This window comes from Pseudophryne corroboree, unplaced genomic scaffold (assembly GCF_028390025.1).
Source record: "Pseudophryne corroboree isolate aPseCor3 unplaced genomic scaffold, aPseCor3.hap2 scaffold_473, whole genome shotgun sequence".
Taxonomy (NCBI): Eukaryota; Metazoa; Chordata; class Amphibia; order Anura; family Myobatrachidae; genus Pseudophryne; species Pseudophryne corroboree.
The window spans coordinates 231,372-255,969 of record NW_026970085.1 but is presented as its reverse complement, the minus strand read 5'-3'; positions in this window follow the sequence as shown (position 1 = coordinate 255,969).

Genomic DNA, 24,598 nt, shown 5'->3' with positions numbered 1-24,598 from the left:
CCTCAGGCAGCCTATTCTTAGCTATTAATTTTGGCAAGAAAAGAAGAACTTTTTTCATAAGACTCTACAAGGGCTGCAGCAGGCTAGGTCTAATAGACTTCTTTACTGCAGCTCCATCACTCCCAGTGGCGCAGTATACTCCCGTGCCCCGGTTGCTGGGTCACTGCAGCGGAGGCTCCGGTTTCTTCCTAAGGTCAGTCACACACACACCACCCTCCGGGATCAGGAGGCCGCTGATGGGGGCGGGCCGTGTGCGCACTGGCGTGGACACTGATTACTGGGCAGCCGCTCCACTAGCCACCAGGGGGAGTTAAGGAGCACAGCTCTGGGGTTTTTTCTCCTATATTAACCCCATTTTGTACTACCCGCAGTGCATTGTGATAGGCAATGGGACCTGATTCAGGTTGGATCGCAATCCAACTGCAAAAACTGCTAAGAGCATACGCATCCGCCTGCATTTTCTGCGGCACCCCACAGATAATGCGATCGCCTCTGCCTGTGAATCGGTGAAGGGGGGGGGGGGGAGGGGGGTCAACAACACTCCATTTCCAAGTCGGAGATGGAGCGGTGCGGGGGCACGGTTTCAAAATGGGGTCGGCAACGGAGAAACAGGAGGTGTGGTCAGAGCAGCTGCATGACATCACATGGGCCGGACTCTGCCAGTGGAGCCCCAGCATCATGAGGTAGATTTTGTAGAGGCCGGGGAGGACTTCTGTTCCTGGGAACTAGCTGTGTTGTGCAGCTTTATTCCTCTGCCCCTACCTCTGGCAAGAAAGGACACACCTCGCACTTTCTTGTTTCTTTGTGACCGAAAGGACTGCATTTGAAAATGCATAGCTTTCTTATGCTGTGAGGGAACATAAGGTAAAAATTTGATTTTCCAACTGTAGCTGTGCGTGTTAATGCTTTGTCCATCCTAGGGGAGGATTTCCATCGTAACCTATCCGTTGATGGAAAAGGATACGCCATAAGAATCCTTTTGGAAATCTGCAGTCTTTTATCTGGAGATTCCCAAGCTTTTTCACATAACTCGTTCAGCTCGTGTGACCCCCTCAAAGGTTACCTCAGGCTTCTTTCCCTTGTACATATGTACCCTCTTGTCAGGGACAGGGGGTTCCTCTGTGATGTGCAAAACATCTTTTATTGCCATAATCATATATCGAATGGATTTTGCCAATTTTGGCTGTAACTTTGCATCATCGTAATCGACACTGGAGTCAGAATCCATGTCGGTATCTGTGTCAACAATCTGGGATAGTGGGCGCTTATGAGACCCTGACAGTCCCTGCAACATAGGATCAGGCATGGGTTGAGACCCTGACTGTCCCAAAGCTTCAGCCTTGTCTAATCTTTTGTACAATGAGTTTACACTAGCATTTAAAGCATTCCACATATCCATCCAATCAGGTGTCAGCGAGGACACCACATTCATTTGCTCCCAATCCTCTCTAATATAGCCTTCTTCCTCAGACATGTCGACACACGTGTACCGACACACCACACACACAGGGAATGCTTTTTCTGGAGACAGTTTCCCCACAAGGCCCTTTGGAGAGACAGAGAGAGAGTATGCCAGCACACACCCCAGCGCTATATAACCCAGGAATAACACAGTATCTTAATGTTTGTCCAGTAGCGCTGCTGTATGTAATTTGCGCCAAATTTTGTGCCCCCCCCCCTCTTTTCAACCATCTTCTCTACCGTGGTATAAGCAGGGGAGAGTCCGGGGAGCTTCCTCTCAGCGGTGCTGTGGAGAAAAAATGGCGCTGGTGAGTGCTGAGGGAGAAGCCCTGCCCCCTCGGCGGCGGGCTTCTGTCTCGCTTAAACTGTAAAATTGGCGGGGGCTCATACATATATACAGTGCCCAGCTGTATATATGTTATATTTTTGCCAAAAAGAGGTTTATATTGCTGCCCAGGGTGCCCCCCCTGCGCCCTGCACCCTTACAGTGACCGGAGTATGTGAGGTGTATGGGAGCAATGGCGCACAGCTGCAGTGCTGTGCGTTACCTCAGTGAAGATCATGAACTCTGCGGAGCCCGTCTATCCCCATGGTCCTTACGGAGTCCCCAGCATCCTCTAGGACGTTAGAGAAACTAGGATTTTAATACCTACCGGTAAATCCTTTTCTCTTAGTCTGTAGAGGATGCTGGGCACCCGTCCCAGTGTGTATTGTGTCTGCAGTTATTAAATGGCCCTTAACTCCAGAACATTTATGTGGAGACAACTTTCCTGACTTGACCATCTTCCTTGGACGTTTTCCCCCTGTGTGACTGCTCCCCAGCCTCGGAGGGTTGCATCTGTGGTCCCTAGGATCCAGTGCTGGATCCCGAACCATCGCCCCTCTAGGAGGTGAGAACTGTGCAGCCACCAATGGAGTGAGATTCTGGTCTTGGAAGACAGGATTATCCTCCGGTGCATGTGTAGGTGGGATCCGGACCACTTGTCCAACAGGTCCCACTGGAACACTCTGGCATGGAACCTGCCAAACTGAATGGCCTCGTAGGCCACAACCATCTTCCCCAGCAACCGAATGCATTGATGGATTAACACTCTTGCTGGTTTCAGAATTTGTTTGACCAGACTCTGGATCTCCATAGCCTTTCCCCTGGAAGAAAACCTCTTCTGTGTCCAGTATGACTCCCAAAAACAACTACCGCGTCATTGGGACCAACTGCGATTTTGGCAAGTGTAGGAGCCAACCATGTTGTTGAAGAACTGTCAGGGAGAGTGCAATGTTTTGCACCAACTGGTCCCTGGATCTCGCCTTTATCAGGAGATCATCCAAGTACGGGATAATTGTGACTCCTTGCTTGCGAAGGAGAACCATCATTTCCGCCATCACCCTGGTGAAAATCCTCGGAGCCGTGGACAGACCAAACGGCAATGTCTGAAATTGGTAATGACAATCCTGAATTGCAAACCTTAGGTAGCTTGATGCAGTGGCTAAATGGGAACATGTAAGTAGGCATCCTTTATGTCTACCAAAACCATGAAATCTCTTTCCTCCGGACTGGAGATCACTACCCTGAGAGATTCCATCTTGAAATTGAATTTCTTTAGGAAGAAATTGAGGGATTTCAGATTTTAGATTTGTCTGACTGAGCCGTCCGGCTTCGGGACCACGAAGAGGCTTGAATAAAAACCTTCTCCCTGCTGACTAAGGCCAATTTGAACAATCGGTGAGGGGGAACGTCTTGAAACCCCAGTTTGTACCCTTGGGACACTATTTGTAAAACCCACGAGTCCAGGTCCGAATGAATCCAGAACTGACTGAAGAGTTTTAGACGTGCCCCCACTGGTGTGGGCTCCTGCAAGAAAGCCCCAGCGTCATGCAGTGGATTTGGCAGAAGCAGAGGACAATCTCTGCTCCTGCGATCTTGAAGAGGCTACAGACCTCTTCCTTCTCCTTCCTCTACCTGCAAAGAAAGGGGAATCTTAACTTCTTGCATATCTATTGGGCCAAAATGACTGTGGTAGATAATGATGCGTCTTCATCCGTTGAGAGGGAACATAGGGCAAGAAGGTTGACTTACCTGCGGGAGCTGCCGAGATCAAATTAACTAGGCCGTCGCCAAACAAGGCTTCACCTTCATAGGGAAGAGACTCCCTTTCTTCTTGGAGTCAGCATCAGCATTCCCTTGGTGAATCCACAATGCCCTCCTATCCGAGACTGCCATGAAATTGGCCCGTGAACTCAAGAGTCCTATATCCCTTGCAGTCGTAAGTATGCTGCAGTGTCAACAGGCCAACTAAACCCTCCCCCCTCCTTTTACCCCATCACTTTGTCCAGTCCCTGTGGTCCATACTGTATTGCCATTATTATGCATGTTGCTGTGCTGGCCCTTTTCTGAATGTCCCTGCCACCGCCACCGAAGAGCTGGATAAGCCCAGTATGAAAACCACCTGCCGGCCTCACTGACGGTCCGAGTCAAAGGCTCCATTTTTTTTTTAAAGATTCCTCTGCCAAGTTAAGGGGGGCTTAAGGGGGCCCCAGAGATATCAGTGTACTGGGGCCCAAGATTTCTGTTGCTGGCCCTGACCCTCAGGGGCGTATCTACCCCTTTGGGCAGTACGGATGGTGTAATGGTTAGCATTACTGCCTCACAGCACTGAGGTCATGGATTCGATTCCCACCATGGCCCTAACTGTGTAGAGTTTGTATATTCTCCCCGTACTTGCGTGGGTTTCCTCCGGGTACTCCGGTTTCCTCCCACAATCCAAAAATATACTGGTAGGTTAATTGGCTCCCAACAAAAATTAACCCTAGTGTTAATGTGTCTGTGTGTACATGTGATAGGGAATATAGATTGTAAACTCCACTGAGGCAGGGACTGATGTGAATGGGCAAATATTCTCTTTACAGCGCTGCGGAATATGTGTGCGCTATATAAATAACTGGTAATAAATAAATAATAAATAAAATTGGCCAGGATGTCACTTGCCAGGAGCACCATCCAGGTTTCAGTTGGGGGATTAGAGTTCATACAGTAATTAAATGTTTTCATATTGAAAACTACATCTCCCAGCATATACAGTGTGCTGGGGATGCTAACAAGCTTTATTTAAAAGTTTTAAAAACATTGCTTTTATAATTGCAATGGTTAAAAAGGGAGAGCTATAAATCAATTTATCAGTGAATGATCGCAGTTTGAGCCGTTACATTTTACTGAACCACCTATCCCTCCACACTCACTACCTGTCCTCAGGATACATTTACCATCCTGGCAGACGGTATACCGGCGGTCATTTGACCGATGTTGGAATCCTGACACCACTTGGGAGACTGGTGCCGGCACACAGACAGCCAACATCCCGAAGGTGAGTATTGGAGGGAGGGTTAGGAGTCGGACCAGGGGAGGTGGTGTAAGGGAAGGCACTAGGAGGGGGGGGGGGGTAGCCCTAGCTGCCACCCCCTGAGGGTTATCCCTATCCGCCACCCCCCAGAGGGTTAGTATTAGGATTGGGGATCATGTGACCTCTGGAATCCCGAGCGCCGGATGCCATACCCAACCCCCTTTACTTTTTCAGGCATTTCTATCTCTCCTCTCTCTATGGTGTTCCAATTGCCCACTTTCCCTTGTGCTTTACTCTCTCTCTCTCTCTCCTTTGTTTAGAGCATCAGTTTCTGTAGTCCACTTATACCCTTATTTTTTCCAGTGTTTCACTAACTCTCTGATGTAATGAGGATGTATGGTCTAGAGGGATCAGTAATGCATTGTACTGTATAGAGGCGTCAGGGATGTAGCGTAGGGAATAGAGGCGTCAGGGATGTAGCGTAGGGAATAGAGGCGTCAGGGATGTGGCGTAGGGAAAAGAGGCGTCAGGGATGTGGCGTAGGGAATAGAGGCGTCAGGGATGTGGCGTAGGGAATAGAGGCGTCAGGGATGTGGCGTAGGGAATAGAGGCGTCAGGGATGTGGCGTAGGGAATAGAGGCGTCATGGATGTGGCGTAGGAAATAGAGGCGTCAGGGATGTGGCGTAGGAAATAGAGGCGTCAGGGATGTGGCGTAGGGAATAGAGGCGTCAGGGATGTGGCGTAGGGAATAGAGGCGTCAGGGATGTGGCGTAGGGAATAGAGATGTCAGGGATGTAGCGTAGGGAATATAGGCATCAGGGATGTACTAGCAGGTATATAGAGGTCAGTGTACTGTAAAGAGGGGTCAGTAATGCAGTGATGGTTATAGAAAGGTCAGTGATGTAGTGTAGGGTATAGAGGGGTCAGTTATGTAGTGTGGGGTAAAGAGGGGTCAGTAAAGATACTAAGCTGAAGTACTTAGAACACTTCTTGAATTAAGACACAACCTGCAAGAAAAAGTATGCAATATAGGTGAAAAGGCAAATGTCAGAGGTCTGATACAAGTGACCAGCTCCATACCTTGCACCACATAGCGTTATGTTAAACTGGGATATGTTCTTTTTTGGTGTGTGTGGGTGTGTGTGGTTGTGTGTGGGTGCCAAAGGCTGCCTGCCTTATTGCTCCTCCCCCATCCGGCTCCCAAGCACCTCTGCTGCCCAGTGATCCAGGAGCCTGCTGCTAGGAAGAAGTGGCCGAGCTTCAGCAAGCGAGTCTGGAAACTGGCGGAGGAAGTCATGATAACCAGATAATGGGGAGTGGAGAGCCAGTTCCAAGGTAATACTTTATACAGCTGGTTGAGATCCTGGTCGGTGGATATGGATTCCAAGAAAACCCAGGAGGTGCTTCCTTTCAAGGGAGACACTCTCTTTGGAGAAGACCTCAATAAGATTGTAGCTGATCTGGCTACTGCTAAAACAACTTGCCTACCTAGTATGACTCCTACCACGCAGAAGGCTAAAAGTACTTTTCCTTGGCCCTTTCATCCTCCAGGTAAAGCGTACCCATGGTCAGGCATACCCAAAGCAAGCTCATGCTTCCAGACCTGCCAAGCCCAGACTGAAGCAAGCCTGGACTGCCCGTCAGCCTGCTTCCAAAACGGACAAGCCTGCCGCATGACGGGGCGGGCCTCCCTCTGGGGGATCCCAGGGTGGGGGGCCCGACTTCTAGGTTTGGCATAGAAAGGTATAATTCTAAGATAGAGAATTCTATTTGGAGCTCACCTTGTACTTTGTGAAGAAATAATCAGCATTGTGGCTGAGCAGATACATGTAGTGTGTGGCTGCAAAATGCATGGATCTGCTGCGTTGCAATGCTGATACTTTTTTTTTTCAAAGTACCAATAGCTTCATATAATGTTCACAATTTTTATGCAGGATCAAATAGCTCAATGGGTAGGGTGTTTGATTAGAATTCAACAGGTTATAGGTTTGAATCCTGGGTATTGTAGTTTGAGATGTGTTATTTAATAAAGCATGTTATTCTGACTGCCGGCATCCTATCACCTGGGATATCATACTAAATAAATGGAGTTGATCAATTTTTTTTTTTTTTTATTAAACTAGGGACAATTTCCAGATACTTTTATTTATAACTGAGATTGCCCCCTGGAACTTCACATCAGTTGACAACTATGCATGAGTGGGCAGTGCTTGCCCTGGATCTGCCCACCCATTTGTGTGCCATCATAAAAGAAAGCATAACTGACAGTTATCCTGGGCGTACACTACACAATTATCTGTTAGGCTATCTATCCAGTCTGGATGGATGGAATAAAAATCTGGTAATGTATAGGAGCAAATGTCGATTAACCACTTGCTCCCAAACACTAGAAAAGTGGTCAAAAATGGTCATTACACAAATTGGTTAAACCCAAAATGTAACCAATTTGTTTAGGGGACCATTTTTGTCCATTTTCTAGTGTTTGAGAGTAAATCGTTGATGGTCATTTGCTCACATAGATAACCGGATTTCTATTCCAATCAGCCAGTGTTGGAGAGATGGTCTGCCAGATTACATAATGCATACCAGAGCCATAACTAGACTTTTTAGTGCCCTGTGACAGAGAATTATATGCCCCCCCCCCCCCCCCCCCACTATTTTTGCAATATGGACAAAAGGCGCATGCCTCGTGGGGAAGGGGCATAACAAGATTGGTCTCAGAGAAAGCACATGAGATATGAAGATATATCTAGTATACTTGACACTCAATGGTTTGTGTTATTGCCGGGGGGCCCTCCTTAAATGCATATACAGTCACACATGGCTTGCTTGTGCAAATGGCATATCAGCAGTCAGCACTAACTGGTGACATGCCATTTGTACAAGTAAGCCATGTGTGACTAATATATAAACACACTTTATTAAATAACACCTCAGACTACCATACCCAGGATTCAAATCTATAACCTGTTGAATTCTAATCAAACACCCTACCCATTGAGCTACTTGATCCTGCATAAAAATTGTGAACATTATATGAAGCTATTGGTACTTTGCAAAAAAATATTATTAGCATTGCAACTCAGCAGATCAATGCAGTGTGCAGCCACACACTCCATATACCTGCTCAGCCACAATGCTGATTATTTCTTCACAAAGTACAAGGTGAGCTCCAAATAGAATTCTCTAGCTTAGATTATACCTTTCTATGCAAGGGTAAATAGCTCAATTGTTTGACTGCAATGCCACAGGAAATGGTTTGGATCCAAGACAGTGTGACTGAATAATAAAGAAACCTTAAGATGAGTTCATGAATGTTGTATAAGTATTAGTGAGAGAAGGGGTCAGGAGCATGCTAGGCTGCAAAAAATAAGGTAGGCTGCAAGTGAAAGTAATGATCTCCTATATATTTTCCCAGATCTGTCACTCTGTGTGGCTAACTCTGGGGGAAGTCACATCAATGGGCGGAGACGGCATCTGCAGGACGATACACCAGTGCCAGCAGCAGACCGTAACAAAGTGACAGATTAGGGAGAATATATAGGAGGTAGGGAGGTGGCCATGGTACATGGCTGACCAAGGGACACTAGCTCATGTACCCCTTTACCACTGAGGCTAGCCACCAAGGATGGACCTGTCACCAGTGCACATGCAATAACCTCTTCTGCTGCCCTCTTTGCAACTCAGATTGCCCAGTGCTCCCCTTCGCTAACAGTCCACAAAGTTTCCCCATCTCACGATCTGCCTCCTCACCGCCACTTTCATCTCTACAGTACACGCGCATATCATACAAGATCCCATCATGCGTACGTAGGTCTGAAATGCCAGAGGGAGGTTGGGGGGAGATTGGCATGCGCCAGCAACACCACACAGCTCACTGTGACCACAGTGGAGAGGCGCTGCAACAGGACAATACACCAACCTCGGAGCAAGGAACTGCGTCGGTCAGGAGGAGAACTATTTCAATAGCATAAAAAGGTTAGTGCGTCCCACCCTATGGACACCAGACTCATCAAGTCACTGTTGCCAGAGTCTCATACAATGACTCTGAACCTCTAAGCACACTATTTGACTGTCCACACCCTGCTGTGCCTATTACCCATCTCCTCCACCACCCTCAACACTGACCCACACATCATTCACCCACAAAGATACAATAAAGGTAGTTTGGATAAATTAGCTAAATGAAATGGATTTAACCAATTTATCTAAATGACCATTTTTGGATGTTTTCCAGTGTTTGTGAGCAAATGGTCAATTGTCATTTGCTGCCACATATTAGCATAATTTTGCTTCAACTAGAAAAAAAAAATTGGACAGATAATCTAAGTGTGGATCCAGTTTAAAGGTCCGTATTCACGGCCCGATTTTGGGGAGATTTGTGCTGAGCGAACTGCTCAGCACACATCTCTCCCCCCACTCAGCACAGCGTGATGTGTACTGAGCGTACGGGGGGTGGGGGGGCGCTCATTTCACCCCCTGTGTAGGGCATTCTGTGTGTATCCAGCTTAACAGGTGTGAGCATCATACAACTACTGACTTGCGAGTAACTATACAGCAGCTCCATACCTTGTGACTTGAAGAAACACCAGTTAACCCCGGGAATGCTGCAGTCAAAGCAACAATTCCTCTTCTTACATTCCGCTGCACTTATTGTGGGGTAGCCGCAATCCCTTCTGCTGTACGGTTCCACATTACATTGTTTCTTGTCACTTCCTGTTGATGCAGTAAGGAAACATCCAGGAATTACAGCAGCTTAGTTTTTTTTTTTTTTTTTAACTGGTGCAATTTAGCTGAAACAGCTAACAGGAAATTTCCACTTAAATGGTATTTTCTAATCTTATCTGACCATGACTAAGAATAAAGGATACACAAGATAAACTCTTATAGCTATGGACCTTATCCATGTTTAAGCTCCATCAAATCTGTAATCAATAGCACTACATGCTCCCACTCTACCACTGTACTGCATACTCTACCTGTGTTTTTAAGGTAAAAACACCATTTAACCCCAGTGACACTTGAATTAAAGCAGCAGCCTCTATAATAGCATTCTTTAGCATTAATCCCAGGAAATCTGCAATCTTCACGCTCTTTGATAGCCACGCTACATTGCTGTTTACTTGGATGGAGCAGAGAGCACAACATCAGGACATAGGAAATATTACAATGCATGATAAGAAAGGTGTGAGCTCTACAGCAAGGCCTCTAACCCTTTGCCAGTGCCAAATACATAGGGCTTAACTCAGATCTGATCACAGCAGCAAATTTATTAGCTAAAACCATGTACACTGCAGGGGGGGGGGGGTGTATAATATGTGCAGAGAGAGTTAGATTTTGGTGCGGTGTGTTCAAACTGAAATCTAAATTGCAGTGTAAAAACAAAACAGCCAGTATTTACCCTGCACACAAACAATATAACCCACCTAAACCTCTCTGCAAATGTTATATCTGCCCCCCCCCATCCCTGCAGTGCACATGGTTTTGCCCACTAGCTAACAAATTTGCTGCATCTGGGAATTACAGCATCTTAATATTTCTTTTTACAGAAGGTTCAGCAAATTAAATTATTTAGTGAAATACTGTAATCATAACAGTTACAGGGATATTGTAGGTAGATTTATTGTCAGTGGATAAATGTAAAAATTAAACCCTTAGGCATAGTTCCCAAATGCTGTCATTGCAATCCAGATTTTAAGGATATCATGCTTGAGCACAGGTGACTTAATTAGAACTTCGGTCAATGTGAATTAACCATTGGACTCAACCATGGTTATCCTTAAAACCCAGGGGTCTATTTAAGATCGATCTTAATCGATGTTGGGCTTCCAGGTTGAAAAAAAAACACACATTTACTAACATTTTAAAATTTATATAAAAAATCATCTGTTCGTAAATGCAGTGCACATGGTTTTGCCCAACTGCTAACAAAAATCCTGCTGCGATCAACTCAGAATTACCCCCCATGGCCCTCATTCCGAGTTGTTCGCTCGCAAGCTGCTTTTAGCAGCATTGCACACGCTAAGCCGCCGCCTACTGGGAGTGAATCTTAGCATCTTAAAATTGCGAACGAAAGATTTGCAATATTGCGATAAGACATCTCTGTGCAGTTTCTGAGTAGCTCGAGACTTACTCTGCCAGTGCGATCAGTTCAGTGCTTGTCGTTCCTGGTTTGACGTCACAAACACACCCAGCGTTCGCCCAGACACTTCTCCGTTTCTCCAGCCATTACCGCGTTTTTCCCAGAAACGGTAGCATTTTTTCCCACACGCCCCTAAAACGGTCTGTTTCCGCCCAGAAACACCCACTTCCTGTCAATCACATTACGATCACCAGAACGATGAAAAAACCGTGAGTAATATTCCTAACTGCATAGCAAATTTACTTGGCGCAGTCGCAGTGCGAACATTGCACATGCGCATTAAGCGGAAAATCGCTGCGATGCGAAGAAAATTACCGAGCGAACAACTCGGAATGACCACCTATGTGCACTGCAGGGAAGGCAGATTTAACATGTGCAGAGAGAGTTAGATTTGGGTGTGGTGTGTTCAATCTGCAATCTAATTTGCAGTGTAAAAATAAAGCAGTCAGTATTTACCCTGCACAGAAACAAAATAACTCACCCAAATCTAACTCTTTCTGCACATGTTATATCTGCCTCCCCTGCAGTACACATGGTTTTGCCCAACTGCAAACAAAATTCCTGCTGCGATCAACTTGGAATTACCCCCATCGAATTACCCCCATTTTCACACTGCTCGTGTATATAAGACATAGTTTGGATCGTAATACGCGTTACAACCGCAAAAACTATGAAGAGGATGGGGGCATATACGCAGGGTCCATCCTGTGCGTGTGCCTACATTTTCTCCGGGTGCCCCGCAGAAAATGCGAATGCCTCTGCCTGTCAATCAGTAGAGGGCGTACCTTCGCAGGTATATCGCGATCATGAGCCATGTCTCCCATTTTTGTCATTATAGGTGCTCTGTGAGCTGCTGGCCATGCCCCAGCCCCTCTGTCTCCCGTGAATAGACATTGAGGCTTATTCAGACCAGATCGCTTCAATTTATTTTCACCCAGCGGGCAATCAGGTCTGCACTGCACATGCGTATGCGCCACAATGCGTAAGTGCGACGGTCCGGAGATCACAAGAAGATTGACAAGAAGAGGGTGTTTGTGTGGGTGGCAACTGAATGTTTCTAGGGAGTGTCCGGAAAAACACTGGAGGGACCCGGCGTTTTGTGGGAGAATTTGTGACGTCACCTCAATGGCTGAGTAAGTGCTGAGCTGTGCAGCTCTTGTGCACATGTGATCACACACCTGCACAGCAAATTTTCCCTTCCGCTGTAGGCGGCAACTACCTGATTACAGGGATGCACAAAACACACCCTAGCGATCAGGTCTAAATTACCCACAATGTGCATATTTGCAGAGCAACAAGCTACAGGGAGCCTTCCACCCCCCCCCCCCTTCCCCATGACTATGGGACACTGCGGCCCCCACAGGGGGGGGGAGGGGTTGTTTGGGTTAGCTGGACATTCCCAAAAAAAGTGACTGTCCTGCAAAAATTGGTATAGTTGGGAGGTATGTTCAAATACATTTATTGTTTTGCATGCAGGGTAAATACTGTCTTCTTTGACATTTAGCCACAAATGCTGCACAGCTGAATTACAGTATTACACTGCAATTAACAGTTATGCTAGGACATTCCCCCTCCCAAATCTACCTCTCTCTGCATGTTACATCTGTCCCGCAGTGGCGTGCGGTGAGTTCAGTGGCTAGTGAGGCACTACAGCCATAATTTCCGCCGAATCCTGCCGATGACCCTTAGCCAATGCCCGCTACTGCCTCTGAGCCGATACCCGCTGCCACCGCCAATGGCTTACAAACTCTCCCACAATCAACTGACCCAGCCCTCCACCACTAATTTCTATCTCAGTCCGATGCCGCCAATGCCCGCTGCCTGCCTGCTCATTGTTCTTGTTATATATTATACATTTTTAAAGAAAAAAAAATGAGTGTTTGGGACTGGGAAGGGTGAGGGAGGAGGACATGAATGCAATTTTGTTGTCCAGGGCTTCCATTAACTTAAAGGAGAAGGGTCTGAATGGGTTAAAAAAAATGCGTGAGGTCCCCCCTCCTTAGTATAACCAGCCTCGGGCTCTTTGAGCCGGTCCTGGTTATTTAAATACTGGGGGGAAAATTGGACAGGGGTTCCCCGTATTTAGACAACCAGCACCGGGCTCTTAGAACGGTCCAGGTTCCAAAAATACGTGGGACAAAAGATGTAGGGGTCCCCCATATTTTTAAAACCAGCACCGGGCTCCACTAGCCAGAGAGATAATGCCACAGCCGGGGGACACTTTTATGTAGGTCCCTGCGTCCCTGGCATTACCCCTCCAACTAGTCAACCCTGGCCGGGGTTCCCTGGAGGAGTGGGGACCCCTTAAATCAAGAGGTTCCTCCCCTCGAGGCACCCAAGGGCCAGAGGTGAAGCCCGAGGCTGTCCCCAGCACCCCTGGGTGGTGGGTGCCGGGCTGATAGCCATGTGTGTAAAAAAGAATATTGTTTTTTTTGTTGTGGAACTACAAGGCTCAGCAAGCCTCCCCCGCTTGCTGGTACTTGGAGAACCTCAAGTACCAGCAGGCGGGGAAATAACGGGCTTGCTGGTACCTGTAGTTCTACAACAACAAAAAATACCCAAATAAAAACACAAACACACACAGCGTGACAGTAAAATTATTGAGACAGGCTGTAGCATGTGGGTGCATGTAACCCTATAAAAGTGATGGATTGGGTGACTATTACAATACCCACTGTTGCTGTCTGAAAAATTATGGATTTATAGATTGCTCTCCCGAGATGTTTTTTTCTAAAATGCACCACAGGTATGGATGGATAGTATACTTGACGACACAGAGGTAGGTAGAGCAGTGGCCTACTGTACCGTACTGCTATATATTATATTATTTATTATTATTATTATCCTTTATTTATATGGCACCACAAGGGTTCCGCAGTGCCCAATTACAGAGTACATAAACAAATAATCAAACAGGAAAACAGCAACTTACAGTTGACGACAATATAGGACAAGTACAGGGTAAATAAACATAGCTACATCAGCAGATGACACTGGAATAAGTATCAGGTGGCAGAAGACTGCTGGATTTGGTGCAGCTGAAGATTATTAAAGTAAGAAAAGAGTAAGCACATGAGGGAAGAGGGCCCTGCTCGTGAGAGCTTACATTCTAAAAGGGAGGGGTAGACAGACAGGGGTGAGACAGATGGGGTACATAGAGAGCGTGGAACAGAGGTTTAGGATGAGATTTGGCTGGGTTTGGTGAAGAAGTGGGTCTTGAGAGCCCGTTTGAAGTTTTGTAGAGAGGAGGAGAGTCTGAGGGGGAGAGGTAGGGAATTCCAGAGAAGTGGTGCAGCACGTGAAAAATCTTGGAGGTAGGAGTGGGAGGAAGTAATCCGTAGGCAGGAGTCGGTGTGCATTAGCAGAGCGAAGAGGACGGGTGGGAGTGTAAAGCGAGATAAGATCAGAGATGTAGATGGGAGAGGAGTGGGTGAGGGCTTTGTAAGCAAGTGTGAGAAGCTTGAAATGGATTCTGAAAGGGAAGGGGAGCCAGTGAAGGACTAGTAAGAGAGGAGAGGTGGACGTAGTGCGTTTGGTGAGGAAAATGAGCCGGGAAGCAGCATTGAGGATAGATTGGAGTGGAGAGAGGTATTTGTCAGGAATGCCAGTCAGGAAGAGATTACAGTAGTCCAGTCTGGAGATGACCAGTGAGTGGATAAGAGTCTTAGTAGCATCCTGGGTCAGAAAGGGTCTGATCCTGGAAATATTTTTTAGATGAAAACGGCAGGTTTGTGAGAGGTGCTGAATGTGTGGTTTGAAGGAGAGGGAGGAGTCAAGGATTATTCCAAGACAGCGCACTTGGGGGGTAGAGGAGATAGTAGTGCCATCAATAGATAATGAGATTGTAGGAGGTGAAGTTATGCGGGAGGGAGGGAAGATGATCAGCTCGGTCTTAGACATGTTAAGTTTAAGAAAGAGCTGGGACATCCAGAAAGAGATAGCAGAGAGACAGTTGGAGATACGAGTGAGGAGAGTAGGGGAGAGGTCTGGAGAGGAAAGATAGATTTGAGTGTCATCAGCATAGAGATGATATTGGAAACCAAAAGAACTAATGAGCTTACTTAGTGAGGACGTATAGAGAGAGAAGAGAAGAGGACCAAGGACAGAACCTTGGGGTACCCCTACAGTTAGTGGAAGTGAGGGGGAGGTGGAGTCATGAGAGGAGACAGAGAATGAACGGTCAGAAAAAAAGAATTTACTTACCGATAATTCTATTTCTCGTAGTCCGTAGTGGATGCTGGGAACTCCGTAAGGACCATGGGGAATAGCGGCTCCGCAGGAGACAGGGCACATCTAAAGAAAGCTTTAGGATCACCTGGTGTGCACTGGCTCCTCCCCCTATGACCCTCCTCCAAGCCTCAGTTAGGATACTGTGCCCGGACGAGCGTACACAATAAGGAAGGATTTTGAATCCCGGGTAAGACTCATACCAGCCACACCAATCACACTGTACAACTTGTGATCTGAATCCAGTTAACAGCATGATAATAGAGAAGCCTCTATAAAAGATGGCTCACTACAACAATAACCCGAATTTTTTGGTAACAATAATTATGTACCAGTATTGCAGACAATCCGCACTTGGGATGGGCGCCCAGCATCCACTACGGACTACGAGAAATAGAATTATCGGTAAGTAAATTCTTATTTTCTCTGACGTCCTAGTGGATGCTGGGAACTCCGTAAGGACCATGGGGATTATACCAAAGCTCCCAAACGGGCGGGAGAGTGCGGATGACTCTGCAGCACCGAATGAGAGAACTCCAGGTCCTCCTCAGCCAGAGTATCAAATTTGTAGAAGTTTACAAACGTATTTGCTCCTGACCAAGTAACTGCTCGGCAAAGTTGTAAAGCCGAGACCCCTCGGGCAGCTGCCCAAGATGAGCCCACCTTCCTTGTGGAGTGGGCATTTTAAGATTTTTGGCTGTGGCAGGCCTGCCACAGAATGTGCAAGCTGAATTGTACTACAAATCCAACGAGCAATCGTCTGCTTAGAAGCAGGAGCACCCAGTTTGTTGGGTGCATACAGGATAAACAGCGAGTCAGATTTTCTGACTCCAGCCGTCCTGGAAACATATATTTTCAGGGCCCTGACCACGTCAAGCAACTTGGAATCCTCCAAGTCCTTAGTAGCCGCAGGTACCACAATAGGTTGCTTCATGTGAAATGCAGAAACCACCTTAGGTAGAAATTGAGGAGAAGTCCTCAATTCTGCCCTGTCAGAATGAAATATTAAATAAGGGCTTTTATATGATAAAGCCGCCAGTTCTGACACACGCCTGGCTGAAGCCAGGGCTAACAGCATCGTCACCTTCCATGTGAGATATTTTAAGTCCACAGTGGTGAGTGGTTCAAACCAATGTGACTTTAGGAAACTCAACACAACATTGAGATCCCAAGGTGCCACTGGAGGCACAAAAGGAGGCTGTATATGCAGTACCCCTTTTACAAATGTCTGAACTTCAGGCACTGAAGCCAGTTCCTTTTGGAAGAAAATCGACAGGGCCGAAATTTGAACCTTAATGGGCCCTAATTTTAGGCCCATAGACAGTCCTGTTTGCAGGAAATGGAGGAAACGACCCAGTTGAAATTCCTCTGTAGGGGCCTTCTTGGCCTCCCACCACGCAACATATTTTCGCCAAATGCGGTGATAATGTTTTGCGGTTACGTCCTTCCTGGCCTTGACCAGGGTAGGGATGACTTCATCTGGAATGCCTTTTTCCTTCAGGATCCGGCGTTCAACCGCCAAGCCGTCAAACGCAGCCGCGGTAAGTCTTGGAACAGACAAGGCCCCTGCTGGAGCAGGTCCTTTCTTAGAGGTAGAGGCCACGGTTCGTCCGTGAGCATCTCTTGAAGTTCCGGATACCAAGTCCTTCTTGGCCAATCCGGAACCACGAGTATAGTTCTTACTCCTCTCCTTCTTATGATTCTCAGTACTTTTGGTATGAGAGGCAGAGGAGGGAACACATACACTGACTGGTACACCCACGGTGTTACCAGAGCGTCCACCGCTATTGCCTGAGGGTCCCCTGACCTGGCGCAATATCTGTCTAGTTTTTTGTTTAGACGGGACGCCATTATGTCCACCTTTGGTTTTTCCCAACGGTTTACAATCAGGTGGAAGACTTCTGGGTGAAGTCCCCACTCTCCCGGGTGAAGGTCGTGTCTGCTGAGGAAGTCTGCTTCCCAGTTGTCCACTCCCGGAATGAACACTGCTGACAGTGCTATCACATGATTTTCCGCCCAGCGAAGAATCCTTGCAGCTTCTGCCATTGCCCCCCTGCTTCCCGTGCCGCCCTGTCTGTTTACGTGGGCGACTGACGTGATGTTGTCCGATTGGATCAATACCGCCTGACCCTGAAGCAGGGGTTTCGCTTGACTTAGGGCATTGTAAATGGCCCTTAGTTCCAGAATGTTTATATGAAGAGATGTCTCCAGGCTTGACCATAAGCCCTGGAAATTCCTTCCCTGTGTGACTGCTCCCCAGCCTCGCAGGCTGGCATCCGTGGCCACCAGGACCCAGTCCCGAATGCCGAATCTGCGGCCCTCTAGAAGATGAGCACTCTGCAACCACCACAGGAGGGATACCCTTGTCCCCGGTGACAGGGTTATCCGCTGAAGCATCTGAAGATGCGACCCGGACCATTTGTCCAGTAGGTTCCACTGGAAAGTCTTGCATGGAATCTGCCGAATGGGATTGCTTCGTAGGAAGCCACCATTTTTACCCAGAACCCTTGTGCATTGATGCACTGAGACTTGGTTCGGTTTTAGGAGGTTCCTGACTAGCTCGGATAACTCCCTGGCTTTCTCCTCCGGGAGAAACACCTTCTTTCTGGACTGTGTCCAGGATCATCCCTAGGAACAGAAGACAAGTCGTCGGAACCAGCTGCGATTTTGGAATATTGAGAATCCAATCGTGCTGCCGCAACACTACCTGATATAGTGTTACACCGATCTCCAACTGTTCCCTGGATCTTACCCTTATCAGGGAATCGTCCAAGTAACGGATAACTAAAATTCCCTTCCTTCGAAGGAATATCATCATTACGGTCATTACTTCAGTAAAGACCCGGGGTGCCGTGGACCATCCCTACGGCAGCGTCCGAACTGATAGTGACAGTTCTGTACCATAACCTGAAATACCCTTGGTGAGAAGGGTAAATTTTGACATGAAGGTAAGCATCCTTGATGTCCCGAGACATCATGTAGTCCCCTTCTTCCAGGTTTGCAATCACTGCTCTGAGTGACTCAATTTTGAATTTGAACCTCTGTATGCAAGTGTTCAAAGATTTTAGATTTTAAAATCGGTCTCCCCGAGCCGTCTGGCTTCGGTACCACAATAGTGTGGAATAATACCCCGTTCCCTGTTGCAGGAGGGGTACCTTGATTATCACCTGCTGGGAATACAGCTTGTGAATGGTTTCCAAAACTGCCTCCCTGTCAGCGGGAGACGTCGGTAAAACAGACCTTTGGAAACGGCGAGGGGGATACGTCTCGAATTCCAATTTGTACCCCTGAAATATTACCAGAAGGATCCAGGGGTCTACTTGCGAGTGAGCCCACTGCGCACTGAAATTCATTGAGAACGGGACCCCACCGTGCCTGAACTTGTAAAGCCCTAGCGTCATACTGAGGGCTTGGCAGAGGCGGAAAAGAGTTTCTGTTCCTTGGAACTGGCTGATCTCTGCAGCCATTTTCCTCTCCCTCTGTCACGAGCAGAAAAGAAGAACCCTTTTGTCCGCTTGCCAACCAGGCCTGCGCCTGATAATACGGCGTCTTATTTTGAGAGGCGACCTGGGGTACATCCCCTCTTTTAAGGCAATACTTCCAAATGCCGTTTGGAATCCGCATCACCTGACCACTTTACTGGTATAATTGGACAACGCACTTATACTTGATGCCAGTCGGCAAATATTCCGCTGTGCATCATGCATATATAGAAATGCATCTTTTAATTGCTCTATAGGCAATAATATACTGTCCTTATCTAGGATATCATATTTCCAGTCAGGGAATCCGACCACGCCAACCCAGCACTGCACATCCAGGCTGAGGCGATTGCTGGTCGCAGTATAACACCAGTATGTGTGTAAATACATTTTAGGATACCCTCCTGCTTTCTATCAGCAGGATCCTTAAGGGCGGCCATCTCAAGAGAGGGTAGAGCCCTTGTTCTTACAAGCGTGTGAGCGCCTTATCCCCCCTAGGGGGTGTTTCCCAACGCACCCTAACCTCTGGCGGGAAAAGGTATACTGCCAATAACTTTTTAGAAATTATCAATTGTTATCGGGGGGAAACCCACGCATTTTATTTCTCAGATTCAGGAAAACTACAGGAAGTTTTTCCTCACCAACATAATACCCCTTTTTTTTTGGTGGTATTCATATTATCATAAAGTGTAAACTTTTTTCATTGCCTCAATCATGCAATGTGTGGCCCTATTTGGAAATCACGGTTGTCTCTTCACCGTCGACACAGGAATTAGTATCCGTGTCGGCGTCTGTATCTGAGGTAACGGGCGCTTTAGAGCCCCTATATGAGACGTCTGGACATGCACAAGCTGAGTAGCCGGCTGTCTCATGTCAACCACTGTCTTTTATACAAAGCTGACACTGTCACGCAATTTCCACAGTACATCCACTCAGGTGTCGACCCCCCAGGGGGTGACAACACTATTACAGACACTCTACTCCGTCTCCTCATCATTTTTCTCCTCATACATGTCGACACAAACGTACCGACACACAGCACACACACAGGGAATGCTCTGATAGAGGACAGGACCCCACTAGCCCTTTGGGGAGACAGAGGGAGAGTTTGCCAGCACACACCAGAGCGCTATATATATACAGGGATAACCTTATATGAGTGTTTTTCCCTTTATAGCTGCTGTATTGTTTATACTGCGCCTAATTTGTGCCCCCCTCTCTTTTTTAACCCCTTTCTGTAGTGTAGTGACTGCAGGGGAGAGCCAGGGAGCTTCCCTCCAACTGAGCTGTGAGGGAAAATGGCGCCAGTGTGCTGAGGAGATAGGCTCCGCCCCTTTCTCGGCGTCCTTATCATCCGTTTTCTTGTATGTTTTGGCAGGGGTTAAATGCATCCATATAGCCCAGGAGTTATATGTGATGCATTTATTTTAGCCATAAAAGGTTTTCTAACGATTTATTGCGTCTCAGGGCGCTGCCCCCCCAGCGCCCTGCACCCTCAGTGACCGGAGTGTGAAGTGTGCTGAGAGCAATGGCGCACAGCTGCGGTGCTGTGCGCCTACCTTTATCTGAAGACAGGAAAGTCTTCTGCCGCCGATTTTTCCGGACCTCTTCGCTCTTCTGGCTCTGTAAGGGGGCCGGCGGCGCGGCTCCGGTGACCCATCCAGGCTGAACCTGTGATCGTCCCTCTGGAGCTAATGTCCAGTAGCCTAAGAAGCCCAATCCACTCTGCACGCAGGTGAGTTCGCTTCTTCTCCCCTTAGTCCCTCGATGCAGTGAGCCTGTTGCCAGCAGGTCTCACTGAAAATAATAAACCTAAACTAAAACTTTCACAAAGCTCAGGAGAGCCCCTAGTGTGCACCCTTCTCGTCGGGCACAGAAATCTAACTGAGGCTTGGAGGAGGGTCATAGGGGGAGGAGCCAGTGCACACCAGGTGATCCTAAAGCTTTCTTTAGATGTGCCCTGTCTCCTGCGGAGCCGCTATTCCCCATGGTCCTTACGGAGTTCCCAGCATCCACTAGGACGTCAGAGAAAGGTAGGACGACAACCAAGAGAGGGCTGTGTTACGCAGACCAATGGAGTGAAGGATTTGCAGTAGGAGAGGATGGTCCACAGTGTCAAAAGCAGCAGAGAGATCAAGTAGAATAAGTAGAGAGTAGTGTCCCTTAGATTTAGCAGCATGGAGGTCATTGCATACTTTTGTAAGGGCAGTTTCAGTGGAGTGGAGAGGACGGAAGCCAGACTGGAATGGGTCAAGCAGTGATTGTGAGGAAAGAAAGGAAGTAAGGCGGTTGTAGACAATACGCTCAAGGAGTTTGGAGGCAAAAGGGAGGAGAGAGATGGGTCGGTAGTTGGAGAGAGTGTTTGGATCAAGGGTAGGTTTTTTAAGAATAGGAGAGATGAGAGCGTGCTTGAAGGCAGAGGGGACAGTGCCTGATGAGAGGGAGAGATTAAGAAGGTGGGAAAGATGGGAAAAAGCAGAAGAAGAGAGGTGGCAAAGGAGGCGGGAGGGGATTGGGTCAAGTGGGGAGGTGGTGAGGGGACAGGAACGAATGAGGGCCATGACTTCCTCTTCAGATGCATGGGAGAAAGATGACAGAGTTGGTGCGAGGGATGGGGAGGGTTCGTAAGGGTTGGGAGAAGGCTGGTTACTGATAGTCTGGTGTGATGTGATGTCCTGACGTATGGAGTCAATTTTGGATGTGAAGTAAGTGGCAAAGTCAAGAGCAGAGAGTGAGGAAGGGAGACGAGGTGGAGGTGGGCAGAGGAGTGAGTTGAGAGTGGCAAAGAGGCGCCGGGGGTTGGAAGACTGGGAGGAGATGAGGTTCTTGAAGTATGACTGTTTAGCAAGAGAAAGGGCAGCACTGAAGGATGAGAGCATAAGTTTGAAATGGAGAAAGTCTGCCTTAGAGCGTGATTTCCTCCAGTGTCGCTCAGCCGTACGTGAGCATTTTTGCAGATATCTGGTGCATTTGGTGTGCCAGGGTTGAGGTGTTAATTTGTGAGGGTGAATAGTGGTTGGTGGAGCAACAGAGTCAAGAGCAGAAGTAAGGGAAGCATTGTATGTGGAAGTGGCTTGTTCAGGGCATGAGAGAGAGAGAATAGGACAGAGAGGTGAGTCAAACAGGGAGGAAAGGAATGTGGTGTCAATAGCTTCAATGTTACGCTTAGTGATGGTAGCCTTAGGAGGTAGAGATGGGGAAGTCGAGAGAGATAGGTTGAAGGAGAGCAGGTGGTGGTCAGAGAGGGGAAATGGGGAGTTGGAAAAATCAGAAATATCACAGCGGTGAGTGAAGACCAGATCCAGTGAGCTCCCATTCACATGGGAGGGTGAGGAGGTCCGCTGGGAGAGACCAAGTGAAGAGGTGAGGTTAAGGAGTTTAGAGGCAGGGGATTGTGTGGGGATGTCAATATGGATGTTGAAATCGCCTAGGATAATGGTGGGAATGTCAGAAGAGAGGAAGTGAGGAAGCCAGGAAGCAAAGTTGTCGATTAATTTGGAAGCAGTGCCAGGGGGGCGGTAAATGACAGCTACTCTAAGATGGACTGGTTGGAAGAGGCATATGGCGTGGACCTCAAATGTAGAGAATATAAGGGATGGTTCTGGTGGTATGAGTTGGTAGGAGTAACTAGAAGGTAAAAGGACCCCAACACCACCCCCATGGCGACCCCCAGGTCGGGGTGTGTGTGTGAATGTAAGGCCCCCAGCAGAGAGAGCAGCAGCAGAAGTAGTGTCAGAGGGCGTAATCCAAGTTTCAGTAATGGCTAGTAGGTGTAGGGAGTTGGAAATGAAAAGGTCATGAGTGGGGACCAGTTTGTTATAAACAGATCTGGCATTCCAGAGGGCACAGGATAGGGGGTATGAGTTTGTGGGAGAGATGTGAATTAGATTTTCAGGGTTGCTGTAGCGATGAGGTGGGATTAAGTTTGAGGGCAGGGATGATGAGAGAGTAGTGATGGTACGGGTGCCTGAGATAGGAGGGGAAACTGCAGGAGGTGGGCAGGGAGGGAGGTCAGTGTGATGTGGATGGGGGTGTGGGGAGGTGACAGGGAAGGGAGAGAGGGAGCAGGGCTGAGTTGTGGGGTAGCAGGACCATGGGGCAGAGGTGAATGAAAGTGGGGTAACAGGAAAGGTGGGGGAAGGAAACAGAGGGATGGAGGGGAGACAGAGGAGGGGAGAGAGGAGGAGGTGGAGGAGACTAGGGGGGAAGGCTAAAGATACATTATTAGGTAGACACTGAGTGATGTGGGGAGTACAAGAAAACCTTGACATAGTGTTAAGTAGGTAAATAGGTTGAGGGAAAGTGGAAGTAGGAGAGGAGACTAAGGCAATCCGAGCAGAAGAATTGCAGAAATGCAGGTGAGAAAAGCAGTGTAGGCTCAAGGGGTGTAGATTTAGTATGAAATGAGTCAAAAGCGTAGATAAAGTGGGTGCAGAAAAGTATTTAGAGTGTAAGAAATGAAAGGATTGTGAGAGGTTTAAGAAGCAATGGTAATTATGTTAGATGTTTTAAGTGTTTGCAGGTAAAATTGCATTGATGCAGCTGTGCTTAAAAAACAAAATTACAATAATACAGATACAGGCATTTGTAGGTGAAATGGATGGTTTATGAAATGTCCAAGTAAGGTAGTTCTGTGCTATGTAATCAGATGCAACAATCAGGAGGTGAGTGATCTGAGGAGTAAGTGACTCACATTTGTTATTAGTTCTTCAGTTTTCTTTGTTTTGTTAGATTGGTGTGCTTCTGTTTTCCTTCTTTTTCACTTCGATTGAACGCTGATTGAACACTGCTGTTATGTGTCAATTTTATCACGCTTTGATAAAAATGCACGCTTAGATCAATAAATGCACAGCCAAATGGCTTTGCACAGCCTACACCATTGGACTTAAGTAGAAGACTATTACAAGTGAAACCAATAATTGAAATCTGTAACCACACCCCACCCCCTCAAATGCCAGGCAATAAATTACCTTAAAAACAACATCCAGGCATTCCACAAAGATTAAACTGGGTCTATATCATTCAAAACTTTAAAAAAGTACTTCAAAATCCCATACTATGCAATAATGTTTCAATTTGCATTACCCAGCAGAATTAGCTTTGCATATATAGATATAGTGCAGCAGAATATATTGGTGGTTGTAGTCAATTGTAATTACTCAGCAGAATTAGCTTTGCAAATATAGATATAGTGCAGCAGAATATATTGGTGGTTGTAGTCAGTTGTAATTACCCAGCAGAATTAGCTTTGCATATATATAGTGCAGCAGAATATATTGGTGGTTGTAGTCAATTGTAATTACCCAGCAGCAGCTCTACTGCACTCATCACCAGTGCTCACAATATATATAATGCTATATACTATGCCATAGTGGTGCTTACTATATAACACCTCCTACTGCGTTCCCCCTGGCAATGAGCATGACACCCAGAGAGTGAAACCCCTGGCAATGAGCATGACACCCAGCACGTGAAACTCTTGGCATTGAGCAGTTTTTGTAAAAGTAATTAGAAGCTTTACTGTAGGGCATAGTGTATCACAGATATTGTGGTGAGTGACATAATATGTTCCAAAGGGCATTAATGTGTGGGGCTTAACATGGTGGAAATTACTGTACTTTTTTCCCTGTGGTGGCCGAGGTCTGTTGGTGCAGGGTCAAGAACTGGGGTGTAAGGTAGTCTTTGCCTGCAAGGCTACGCCCATTTTATGGAGACCATACCCATTTTTGCGAGGTCACGCCCCCCCATCCCGTCCGGAGCGCTCACGCAAATATAGTTTTTTTTATATATATATATATATATATATATATATATATATGGGGGAGGGGCACAATTTTTAATGCCAATGGTGGCGGGGGGCACGCATTTGAAGCCAAATTGTTTAGAAACACCCCTGCAAGAAAATATCTGTAAATCCAATGTTACCATAAGTGTGGCATATACCTGCGCT